Genomic DNA, 14,010 nt, shown 5'->3' on the forward strand with positions numbered 1-14,010 from the left:
TCTAGGATTAAACATGTTTCTTTCTTGATAAAAAAAAAAACCTTATCTGTTAACAGAAGGCAACTTGCATAACTTACAACCCTTGCAGCAGGGGCTGGTATTGCGAACGCTGGAGGCATTGTTATTTAAACTTAGGACTGTTTTAAATAAAATTGCCTTCTCAAAATTTTGATAGGATGTATTTTGGGAAAAAGTGGCGTTTGGGAAGGGGAGGCTGGTTGCCCTACGATTACTTTTGATTCCTAAAAGGTAAACTAGAACTTTTGATTTCTAATCGAATGAGCCTCCTCCAAAATTTATACAACCCTCCCTCACATTAAAACCTTATACTTTAGCAACTTGCACCCCGGGGCTATGGGGGGGGGGGGCTTTGTCAATCACGAAGGTATTGTTCTTTGGCCTTTGAGTTATATTGAACAAAATGACTATGTCAAAATTTTAATCGGATGCATTTAGGGAATAAAGAGCATGGGGAGACTGGTTGCCCTCCGGTCACTTCTGACTCTTCAAAAAGGCACTAGAACTTTAAATTTGAAATCAAATGAGTCCCCTCCGAAGTTTATGCGACCACCCCTTCCATATGAGATGTGTGAAGCCGTATGGCTCTTTAGTAAAGGCAACGCTATAGATACGGTGCATCTGAAACTATTCCATGTGCTTACTGCGTTGTTTTTTTTTTTTTTTTTTTTTTTGTGTGTGTAGTTAAGACTTATATTGGTGGAAAAAGAATTAGTTTAGTTTTCCATCGTTGGTAAATTCTAATTCAGCTAATTCAGCTTGAACTTATCTTATTTTTCCACCAATGGAGAGTTTTTTGCCAGCAATTTGGGAAAACCTAAAACAAAGTAATTATATACCAAGTAGGCCTCTCTCACGTCCTTTTTTACTGTCCTCCCCCAAAGACTTCCGATCAAAATTTAAAGATAGCCATTTTGTTCAACACAACGGAAAAGTCCAATAACTATGCCTCCGGGAATGACAAGGCCCTCCACAATCCCTTGGTACGGGCTGTAGTTTATACAATTTGCTCAGTGTTTACACATGGAATTTGTGATTTGGAATGGCGGGCATGCTTGACTTTTGGTTTCCAAAATGGATAAAGTTATTAAGGTGAATCTCTTATGGAATCTTAAGGGAAGTGTCGAGCTAAATCAAAACACACTATGTTCATGTAGCCTGTAAAAAGGGCATACCAGCAATATCTCAGAACTGGTTGAGGGTATTAATTCGAACCTTACAGGATACGATGAGGGGAATGTTCAACCGACCAAAAAGGAAAATGTGCATGCTACTATCACTACTACTACTGCTACCACTACTGCTACGACTATGACTACTACTAGAGTTACGGGTATTAAGGTGAAACTTTTAGGGAATGTTGATGGGGAAAGTTGAACTAAATCAAAACACTATGTGCATGTAGTTGCAAAAGGGCGTATCAACAATACCTTATGAACTGCTTTGAGTTTATGTCGGAAAATTCAGGTATGTTCAAGGGGATGTTGAACTAACCAAATGGCACTCTGTATGTACTGCTAATACTACTACAGGTACTAATATTACTACTACAATGACTGACCTTTTTTCGGGGCCTTTTTCTATCAAAAAGTTCGTGGTAACGAACGGTAAGTAAAAAGTGACCCGGCTCAATAGTAACCGAAACTCTAAAAAACGAATACCAATAGATACATCAAAAGAATCATTTTTTTACACATCTTTCGAATATGTGAGTTTCATTAATTTTAGTCTTACCCATCAAGAGTATCATGCCTGAAGAAATTTGACTTATTCCTGAAGAAACGGGGTAACAACCCCTAAATGTGGTAGAACCATAATTACAATCACATCATCAGATTCAGCATATTAGAGAACCCTACTGTAGAGGTTGCAAGCTCCTGTCTGCAAAAATGTGGAATTCTGTATTTTTTTTACCAAAAGAAGATCACGGATGCGTGTTTCTTTTTTTTTCCGGGGGTGATCGTATCAACCCAGTGGTCCTAGAATGTTGGGAACAGGGTCATTCGAACGGAAATTAAAAGTTCTAGTGCCCTTTTAAGTGACCAAAAAAATGGAGGCCAACTAGGCCCCCTCCCACGCTCATTTTTTTCCAAAGTCACCGGATAAAAATTTTGAGTTAGCCATTTTGTTCAGAGTAGTCAAAAAATCTACTAACTATGTCTTTGAGGACGACTTAATCCCCAACAGTCCCCGGGGGAAGGGCTGCAAGTTATGAACTTTACCCATTGTTTACATATAGTATTGGTTATTAGGAAGTTTACAGACGTTTCCAGGGGAGATTTTTCTCTGGTGAAGGGTTGGGGTGCGGGGAGGGTGTTACGTGGGAGGATTTTTCCATGGAGAAATTTTTCATGGGAGAAGAGAATTTTCCATGAAGAGGCGCCGGTTTCACAGCATTCTTAAAAAAACGATCAGAAATTAAATTAAAAAAAAAACAAGTTTTTTCAACTGAAACTAAGGAGCAACATTAAAACTGAAAACGAACAGAAATTATTACGTATATCAGGGGGTTCGTCCCCTTGTCAATACCTCGCTCTTTACGCTAAAGTATTTTTAGTACTTTCAAGAGAGCTATTTATTCTAATTAAACGGCCTTTGTGACTCAGGGGTCATTCTTAGAACAAAATTTGAATTTTAGCGTTGAGCGAGGTATTCACGATGGGGCGAACCCCCTCATACACGCAATAATTTCTTCTTTTTTTTGAAGTTTCAATGTTGCTTCTTCTTTTCTGTTGAAAAAACTTGTTTTTTTATTTAATCTTTAACAGGGACAAGTCCAGATTTACTATTCCCTCTCAGTTTATTCATATAAACTTACAAGTAATATCTTGTAAGCCAGTACAAGATATTACTATTATGTCGTCTGGCTTCATCTTCCACATCTTTGGCAATTTCATCAATGGCCTCTACTTCTCACCTGCTTAATTCACATTTTAATGCTTTCTCCACTTTCCTTACATTCATACTCACTATTCTTACTATCACTCACATAAATCTTGTACAGGCCCTTCTTCTTCTCTATTAAACATAAAGCATTTTCCCTAATATTCCTAGCTGCCTTTATAACTTTCTTTCCTAAGACACCATCAGCGACTTCATCAACTATTTTCCTACAATTAATCTGTTCGGTCTTCTACATTGCCAGATTTTAAACTCTTCAGTTACACGAGGGTTCAGTTGCACGGGGGTTCAGTTGCACGGGGGGTTCAGTCGCACGGGGGGTTCAGTCGCACGGGGGTTCGGTTAAATAGGGTTGAGTTGCACGGGAGTTCAGTTACACGGTGATTTCATTAAAAATGGGGTTCAGTTGCACGGGGGTTCAGTTGCACGAGGGTTCAGTTACAGGGCTCAGTTACACGGGTTTCAGTTACAATGGAAAAATTGGTAATGAATCGAAAGCCGTCCTTTTCCCCGTTTACGCTTGTCGAGGAGTAAGTTTTCTTTTTGAGCAAGCACATCATGTCTATTTCATAAGTATTGTCCTAAAAATATACTAAATTTATTCATAATTTAATAAAAGACCAGGTTTTTTCAAACGAAATCAAAGAGCGATATTGACGCTTAAACGAACAGAGATTATTCTATCTATGAGCCCCCTCTTTTTTATGCTAAGTTTGTACTAGGGCCTTTTAGTGAAAAAAAAATAGGTGTAGTGGATAATTGCAAGTTTTTTATTTACTGATTATCACTTATTTTATTTACCTTTCAAAACATTTAAATGTAAAACATGTTTTAAAGTAACTTGGTATCAATGAGTCCTTCTATATTTGATGTATTGTCATTTTTTTTCTAGAAAGTTCCATTCGCCCTTTTGTCGAACTTTAGCGTAAAGACGGTGGGAGGGGGTTCAAAGAGAGGAAAATCCCCCTCACAAACACGATAAAATTTCTGTACTTCAAGTTTTAACCTCCCTCTTTATTTGTATGCATCAAGTTGCTCCATACGGAAACACCCGACATCTTTTTCAACTACTTTGCCATTGTTAAAATATCTAAATAAATCTTGTTGGAAATTGGATACACGTTTGTTAAAGTATTCTATCTGAAGCTTTATGCTAACTCTGAAATATCTTGGGTTCAGTAAATGAAATTTTCAGGTTTCAGGTTTTAATTAGTATCAATTTTGAACTTAAATACCAGTCTAAATGCCTGGTAGTGAATACCATAGCCAGCGCAACAGTGCTGCCTAAGTAAACAACGATGTTGGCACAATGTATTATTATTTTTTTTTTTGGGGGGGGAGGGGGGGGGTCAGACCAGAGCACTTCATATAGAAGGAGTTGTCGTAGAAACTTCAGAAATGCCTTGTTCGATTGAAAATTGAGAGGGCTAGTGCCGTTTTTAATTGTGAAAATTGATTGAAGGGCAAATAGCCCCCCCCCCCCTCTTTGAGGCCTTTAGTAGTATGTTACCTTATATTTCTATGGCCCCTCCGTACCAAACAGGTTTTTCTGGTAATTCTATTCTAGAGGTCAATACATCTTTCTTTGCCAGGAGATTTACGCAATTTCAAAGTTCAATGTCTTTTTTTTTTAGTGATATATCAAAACCAGCATGTCTTGTTTCGCTGTTATGCAATTATTTTTTGTATATATTCGGGTTTCAAATTAGATTCTTCAACAGTTTTGAATAGTTTATTCAACTTAGCACTACTGACATTTTTTGTAAACATTTACATAGAAAATGGATAATTCTAAGCAATTTCTGGTGAGTAAAATTTTCTCATTATTATAATAAAAAGAAATTGTGTTGTTATTATGTTAAGGAAGAAATTCTTTCCTTACTTTAAATTTTATTAAATATTCGAAAAAAAGAGAAGCATTTTCACTTTGATTTTGGTTCATTGTATATGAAAAATTAAAATAGAATACTAGAAACAACCACTTTGCTAATGGCTTAATCTTTTTGACTACTTAAGACAGACACTAGAACTAAGGGTACTTATGCACTTAGAAGCCTATTGTTTGGGAACTAAAATCTGCACATAGTTCTCTTATAGGCTGAAATTTACGGGGCGATTTTTATCAAGATCAGTGGGCGTTTTTAGGGATGTTTTTTGAAAAAGTGCTTAGCTTTCGAATGCTAATTTGGGGTTAGAATAAAATGTTGATTCTTTTAATGTATTAATTGTTACAAAAGCTTCCTTTTTATCAAGATCAGTGGCTTTTTTTTTAGGGATGTTTTTTTAAAATACTTCCAGGCCGTCTGCGTTTAAGACTCTCTTCCTGAAATTTAATGCGTTCAAGCCCTCACCCCCCTCATTTCCTCAAAAATAAAATTTGTTACCTTTTAGCCCTATTTAATAAATAACATTGTTAGCTTAGCTATCCTTTTTATTTGACGGGGCTTATTATCTCATAGGGGATTGACTGATCCATGTTAATTAACTTTTCCACTTCTTAAATTTCTATTTATATCTAAATTTGATTAAAATATGATAGTTTAAAGAGAAAAAAAGGCTGTTGTACCAAAGAGTTTAATAATTTCTGACTAAATTGACTTTGAGTTTCACAAAATATTCATAACCGCATGATTAGTAACAATTTTACGCTTGAGTATACAAAGAGGAGGCTCGCTGAAGGAAGTGTCAGTGACCAGATAATTTTGAATAAGAAAAACAAATCTGTTCTTCATCTTATGAAATACGGAAGTACCTGACTGTCACATGCAATTCTTCTCCATATTGTTTAATAAGGAACGCAAATACTGCTTTTTAAGTTTGAATTTACTTGTTTAGGAGCTGAAAACTATACATAGTTCTATTATTGTCTTAAATTTATTGTGAGATTTTTATCACGATCAGTTTTACTTTTTAGGGATGTTTTTGAAAAATTGCTTATCGTTCAAAAGGATATTTATAATTGGAATAAAAACTTGGCAATATCAATGCATTAAAAGTTACAAAATCTTTCTTTTATCCATATAAGTTGCTTTTTTTTAGGTATGTTTTTTTGAAGATACTTAACGGCCAGTATGCATTGAACTATCTCTTCCTGCACTTTCCTGCGGTAAACCCCTCCCCCCCTCCCTCCCCCCATGTCCTTAAAAAATTTAAGTTTTACCGTTAAAAACTATTTAATAAATAAATATTTTATATTAGCTATCAGTTTTTTTAGTTGGGCCTTATTATCTCATAGGGGAATTGACTGAGCCATGTTAATTAACTTTTAAGCTTCTTAAATTTCTATTTATGTCTACATTTGATTGAAATCTGATAGTTTAAAGAGAAAAAAAAGGCTGTTATACCAAAGAGTTTAATATTTTATTAAAAAAGTCGGGGGGGGGAGCTTCCCCCCTATACCATCAAATTTGCATTAAATATTACTGAAAAATCATATGGTTAGAAAAGCAGTTTATAAAAGACCCTCAATCACACAATCAAAGCCCTTGATTTTGAAATCAAGATGTTTTTTACACTACTTTAGATGCCTAGCATAAACTTAATTATTTTCCAAACTAAAAATGCATTTTTTTTTTCATGCTAAATTTTGTCTTTTTTTTTCAAGGAAGCGGATACGTGCAATAACCCCCCTTCTGAAAAGAAAGCAAGATATAGCGAACCTGCATTAATGCAAACTGCAAGACCATCTATTATCAAATACGCTGGTAGAATAACACATGACCTGGACCGACCAATAGCCGCGAATCTTTTAATGGCAGGGTCCTCTGACCCCAGTGTTAGCTGCATGCAAGATGGAAGGAAGTTGAAGAGAGAATGGACTGCTTCTCAAAATGCCTCAGCTCAGCCTACTGAATATCGTGAGCTTGACCCCCTTCATGTTTTGCCAAGGAGTTCAGATATAGAAGCCCAGTCAGAATTTGTAAGTATATACATAATTTTTTCTATCCCTATTTTCAAAAATGAGGTAAATTTTCTCAGGCGCATAGCTTTTGATGAGTAAAACTTAAAATTTGTTTCTAAACTATTTCATTTTCTTTCATTAACCAAATTAGCGATATATAAAGGAATTCTTATCATGCATTTCTATAAAAAAAAAAAACTTACCTTGTAAATTCTAACAAAGATGCATTATAATTCAATAATTCAAATTTTACTTTAAAACAAAAAAAAAATATTTGAAAAAAAAAAACAAAAAAAAACAAAAACGATTTGCTACTTTACAGTTGGCATGCAGTCTTAAACTGGTTCTATGGCGCTAGACCATTTGCACGCATCCACTCCTTATCAGACCCCCCATTGCTTTTTAATCCACTATCAATTATATGGCGGGATCTTGTGACATGATGATGGTTTTTATTAACCTCCAACTATGTGTTCACAGTGTTGTCAAGAAACATTATTTGGGGCGAACTCACTTCATTGAAACACTTAGGTGTTTTCGAGAAAGAATTTGAGACTGTTCTATTTGAACAGTGTTCTGAAGTCCGATACCCCCAACTCGAAAGGGTATCGATCCTCCTACCTCGAAGGAAGCTCCCGGTTCCCAAGGGTCCTCCCCGGGAGGGGTTGGGGTTGGGGGGGGGTAATTTTTTATTTAAAAAAAAAAATTGCTTGATAAAAAAAAGAAAAGTGTGTTATAATTGTGATAAAACTTTCGTCAAAAAAAAAACTTAATCCATTCATTTTCTAGTTTCAGGGGGAAGCTGTGAAAACTTCTGCCTTCCCTGGTCCAGGACTTCAAAGTATTATGGGTAATTGCCCCCTCTCGCCAGATGTTAGTGAAGGTACGTTATTTGATATCCCCCTGGATTTTCAATTTACAGCTGAAGAAATGGACAGTCTTATTCAAATTGTTGGCCCTAATTCTTCCGGGGACATTTTTAACAGCAACTTTACTATTAGTGAATTGAGTCCTGAACAAACAGGGTCAGAACATGAAAATAGTGCTACGTTCCCGGAATTGCCTGATTTTTATCTGTTGGAATCTGCTCTAAGCCATTTGCAAACATACAAGGTAGATTTTAGCCCTCCCGAGGAAAACGCGAGCATTATTTTAAATGACACCGTGAAAGTTCTCCACAATTATATCGACGGAATTCAAGCAGAAATTGAGATTCAGATCCAGAACTGGGGGGGTCGAGGGGGAATCAGAACATCGGTGAATCAAAAAGTTTATTTACAAAACGGGAAATATGACGACGTTTTTTATTTTCATTTTTAGACAGGCAACCAAACTTTCTACCCAGATCTAAATGATTTTGAAGAAAACTTTTTCAACTGGGTGAATAAACTAATTTCAACTTTGGATACATTTAATGAGAGAGGGAGTGGGTCCACAATTTTATACATTGAATACATGGATCTGAATCTCAGTAGATTTAAAAAAAACTTTATTTTAAAGGGAGCGGGTCGTCGACGAATAAAATGCCATCCAGATTTGTCGGCTACCAAAGGAATTCAGGGTTTCAATTTTGACACAGGGCTGCAATGCTTTAAATATGCGTTTTTAGCAGCAGCCCATAAGACATTAAAAAATGAATCATCAATGAAAAATCTTGACAGACTTGCACGTAACGGTGGGAAAAATCTCCTTAAAGTAAATTTTGATTGTTTAGAGGGAAAGTATCCGGTGTCCTTTAAAGAAATAAGCATATTCGAGAAAGCAAATGAAATTGTTGGGGGGGGGGCTGTTGTTCTCCAGTATGACACTGAATGGGGAGATGGGGGGAAAACCGATTGAGAAAGGGGTTTTATACTCAGTGAGGACAACGATGGTGGAAAATGTTATAAATTGGATATGGGATATTTACGAACCTCCCAAAGATGTAAATTCTTATGGTCATTTTTTTCCCGTTACTGCAATAAGTCGACTCCTATCTCAAGGTGTGAGGAAAGGTGGACGTTTCTATTGCCCCATGTGCCTTTCCCCATTCACATCTGAGCGAACGTTTTCACATCACATGGGGCATTGCAAAATTCACGGAAATCAGAGAATTGAAATGCTGGCAGAAGGCAAAGACACTTTACAATTTAAAAATTTTCAAAATTCTCTTCTGCAATCTGATAAAGTGTCTTTAGACTGTGAAACAAGACTACTTGAGGTATCGAACCCATCAAGGCCAAATATAGTCAAGGAACACAAACTAGTTGCATGTTCCTATGTGCACGCCCTTCGCGACACCAACAATAAAATGCAATTGGAAGAGTTTTTTTGACTATGGACGAGGAGGGCAGTATGGAAAAGCTATTGGTTTCTTTAATAAAAACGGCAAACAAGGCAATTTCACGATTACGTCATACCAATTATCCAATAACATTGTCGGATAAAGAGTAACGGGGGTTGGAAAACGGAACAATTTTCTGGGTGTGTAAGGGTACCCTTGTCCCAAAAGACGTGGTGCAGGACCACAATCACCTTATTGACCCCAATTCAACGGGAAAAAGTAACTTTCGAGGGTGGGCTCACAATTCATGTAATTTAAAAATTAAACAACAGCTTTTTTCTAACGCGTTTTATACAAAACTCTAACTATGATCTGAAGTATGTGCTACCTGCATTGGTTCATCTTCAAAGAAATGGGACAGTAGATGATGCATGGTTGGTAGACAGCCTTTCTTACAATATCATGCCTAAATCAGCGGAAAAGTTTCTAGATTTGGCATTTATGTGGAGATATATCGAAGATGACGTTGATTACAAGAATAAAATTTACTTTTTAGATTCCTACAGTTTTTTCCCTAAATCATTGCGCGAATTAATTCAAGTGCAGAAAAACGATGACGGCTGCAATGCTTTCCCCCTTCTCAAGCAACAATTTCCAAATGATTTATATGATTTGTTAACGGTCAAGGTCATCTATCCTTATGATCATTATTGGTCCAATTCTAGATTTGCCGAGGAGGCTGTTCCTTATATTGAATCGTTTTTCTGACAGTCTTCACGATCTTATTTGCATCCCCAAGGAATACAGTTTTACTAAAAAAGTTTGGGCAGAGGGAAGGTGTAAAAATGGATTTGACTACTGCAAGCTGTATTCGTCGAGTGACGTGTTAACCCTGTTAGACATTATGTGTAAAAATACGGATAAAATCTATGAGGAATTTAATCTTGATTTGGGGTATTATTATTCTTCGCCTCATCTAGTGATTGTCCTCCTTCAGAAAATTAGTGGGTAAGAACTCTGGCTAATTACTTACACTGATCAACCTCGGTTTATAATGGGATACGGGAGGGGGGGGTTTATTTTTCAAGGAGACCGTAAATTAGACACCGATTCAGCGGGAGAGAAGACGGGGACAAAATCGAATGCAGTTTTCCTCAATATGAATTTTCTCTACCCCGCAGTTATGTCCCAATATGCACTACCTTGCGGCGACTATAAATGGCTCAACGACCCTCAAGCTCCCCATATCCCCAACATTAACAGTGTTGTGGAGAATGGGCCGATGGGATGGTTTTTTGAAATTGACGGAGAGATACCAGTAGAGCTTCACGATTCAGTAAAGGATTTTTTTTTCCCATGCATCAATAGACCTGTGACTAAGGACTCTTTGAGTCCTCGCAATAGGCGTTTAGTCGAGATGGACGGATTGCATTGGACACCTTCAAAACAAAAACTCATTGCTGACCTTTTGCCGAAAAAAACATAGTTGTACACCATGGGGCTTTAACATGGATGTGTAATAACGGTTTCAATGTCACAAAGGTTCACCAGGCCCTCGAGTTTAGTCAAAAACCCTATCTAAAAACGTTTGTTGGCACTTTTTTCGGACAACGTTCTGAAGCAAAGACAAAGGCTGAAAAAGAAATTTATAAACTCATTGTTAATTCGGCTTTCGGCAAAATGTGAGAGAGTGTTCGCAATAGGAATCGTTTTGACGTTGTGACCAATCCAGAACAATGTGATCTAATTATTGCCGATCCCAATTACGCTTCCTTTACAATCATTGGCCCGGACATGGTACTTTTGAATAGGAAAAAAAGACGCATTGTCTTGAATAAAAATATTGCTGCAGGCAGTGCTATCTTGGAGATCTCAAAAAAGCTCATGTTGGAGTTCTACTACAATGTGGCTAGGGTACAGTGGCCGGAAAAGGGGCAAGTAGAGGTCTGCTACGGTGACACGGATTCTCTACTGCTCAAAGTAAAAACACCAAATCTAATTGATGATTTGGCACAGGGTTAATTTATCTGTTCACGTATGGACTACACAATTGGGTGGGGTGGTCTTTACCCTGAAATAGTAAACCTTGGGGCGCCAAATCTGATTTTATTTTTTAAATATGAAACCGTAAGCGACTTGATTTCCCGTGGTATGTTTGTAGGTCCGAAGGTGTACTTTATACAGACATACGACGAGGAAATCAAGAAACGTTGCGAAGGAGTACCCACGCGCTATGTGGACAAGAATTTCGACATGAACATTTATAGGAATTGTATTGTTGAAAATGCAATTCCACGAGCCAAATTGTTGGCAATTCGTTCATTGAACTACAGGAACTATACATTAAATGTAGAACAAATATCCATGAGTACCATTTCAGAGAAGGTCTATGTTTGTCAAGATGGTGTGACTACCCTCCCCCTTGGACACTATTTAACTTTCAGACCGGATCGAATGTATTGCCCACAGAGAAAGTCTCGGTTTAAATAAAGTCCTGTAAATAATTTCCTAAAAACTTTTGGGGGGGGGGGCTCGCGGCGGGGGGGGGGGCCGGCCGCCGCTAGCGCGGGGGGGCGCTCCGTCACCAAAGTTATTTTTTTTTGGACTTAGAGCAGATTTTTTTTTTCAAGTGCCATCTCTCTAATTTAATGTTTTTTTTCTCTATAAACAAAAAAAAGTGTTTTTTCTCTCTGTACCTATGTAAATGTTGTTGTATTATTTTTATTATAAATAAATTTTGAAAAGTGTATTTTTTTTTCAATTGCTCTCTCTCTAATTTAATGTTTTTTTCTCTATAAATAAACAAAAAAAAGTGTTTTTTCTCTGTATCCCCATGTAAATGTTGTTGTATTTCTTATTATTAATAAACTTAAAAAAAGTGTATTTTTACTTTTTATGTGCACATAATAAAAGAAAAAAATATGATTCTTTATTCGTCTTTGTCTTCTTGAAGAACAGAGTAGTAGTAGTAGTAGGGAAATTATTTAGCCATTAGCCACTTAGAGTCTACATTTAGTTGTCCAGCTGAACTTTTTAAAGGAACATGTATCAATTCAAAACACCTTTCAGATCGTTTTTGTGTGGGCCCCCAATGTCGGTGAAAACAGCAATCTTACCTAAAATAATTTAAATTTGTAGTAGTCTGATTTTGGAACAGACGAAAAAAATCTACTAGCAAGTTTGCACTGGGGTGGGTGCATAAAATAACAACACACCGATTGCTGCTGCCGTAGGCCTAACGCAATTACAGTATCCGTAGTAACTTAATATTAATTCCTAAGGTACTTTGCCGAAAACAATGTTGATCCTTGGCATTCCGGCTGAATCTATTGAACAATGGTCCCAGCAAATGCTGCAATTGTTCACTGTTCGCTCTCATCATGAACAGATTTCCGTTACTCTAGTTCTACACAATCTTGTTCATCAGAGCAAATGTATGCGAACACTTGCTTTGAACTGCACCTACTATATCATCTACAGAGTTGTTCGTGATTCTAGCTCACTAATAACCCTCAATAAACAAATCTATCCAGGAGCCCCGAAATTTCTGCTCTCAGCATACAATCAGGCAACTAATAAACCCCACGGTTATATCCTATTGGATCTTAATCAAAATACACCCGAGGATCTGCGTGTAGTCACAGATATTTTCAACAATGAAATTACAGTATATCTCCCGGTGAACACTAAAAAGACCTATTAGTCGCTATCATGACACTGAAGAAACAACATTAAAAGAGACACCTTTTTTCAGTTCTAAGCACTTCAAAACCTCCACTTAGGAAAGTAATACTCAAACACGGTATTGACAATGATTTCATTAATCTAATATCTGAACTTAGTTTAAATTTTACCGAGGGTAATGTTCAACTGCCAGAAGTATTTAAGCAACAGGTAAAGCAACATCGATCCCTTGTACGTACATTGGCCTCTAAAAAGAAAGGAAAGAATTTTAAAAGGAAACGACTTATTCAGGCGGGAGGTAGCTTTTTCACACTTTTACTGCCAATAATTGCAGGACTTGTAAACATTTTTCTCTAGATGGCAAAACACTATAAATTGACTCCAATAGAACTCGCTCTCTCACCCGTCGAAAACTTTGAGTACAATCTGAGTAAATTCCTCGACAATGAAACTATTGATGATGATAAAAAACTGATTTTACTTCAAGATGCACTTCGCCGAGTGGGCAAACACTATTGATCGAAGCCCACTGCTGGTACTGCTGCAAATTCCAAAAAAGAATCATCTCCTCAAGAGTGTCCTGCGGCTGGAACACAATTGAAGAAGGAGGATTTGAATTAAATTTTATTTAAATTTGTAAATCTAATGCCCCACTCATATCTTGAACAAAGAAAACGACTCCTAATCTATCTCTTGTAAAGTGGTCAAATTCAAGTTGAGAGCAATGGGGAAAGGATTATAATTCAGGGCAAGAGATATAATCTACTTGATTTAATGTATGACATGGTTACAAATCGTAAAGGACTATTATCATTTGACACTCGTCTATACAACTTTCTAAATACATTAAACTTCCCCAAAAGTCTTTTTGGCAATTGACAAATTCTAAAAAAATTAAATGAACTTGCATCATCGTCATCAACATTAAAATATGAACTTGAAAAAGAAGAGGAAGATTTTAAATCAATTTTAGAAAATACTATCAGACCACTGATAGCTAGACGAAAGTGAAGACGTATCAAGTCAACGTCCCAACTACCCCCAGCAGCCCGTATACGAAAGGGTATCGGACGTTACACACCTTGTTTAAGTTCAAAATGGCTGAAGTTCTGAAAGGTGCTTATGAAAATATTGGCGAGGCGGGGAGTTTAAGTTCCCCCACAGCTATTTCCAAAGTCACGGGTGTTCACACTAAAAGTGTACAAGACTATCTGCAAAATTAACCAAGTTACACTCTGCAGAG

The 14,010-nt window shown here is 36.8% G+C and overlaps 1 protein-coding gene across 3 annotated transcripts in view; it reads left to right on the plus strand.

Moving 5' to 3' along the window:
• The window catches only part of LOC148943128 (KICSTOR complex protein SZT2-like), a 495,507-nt gene that overhangs the window by 375,518 nt on the left and 105,979 nt on the right, over positions 1-14,010 (plus strand). The gene's annotated exons all lie outside the window — the stretch shown is intronic.

This window comes from Artemia sp. Qi Xiang Cuo, chromosome 16 (genome assembly GCF_049724085.1).
Source record: "Artemia sp. Qi Xiang Cuo chromosome 16, ASM4972408v1, whole genome shotgun sequence".
Classification (NCBI taxonomy): Eukaryota; Metazoa; Arthropoda; class Branchiopoda; order Anostraca; family Artemiidae; genus Artemia; species Artemia sp. Qi Xiang Cuo.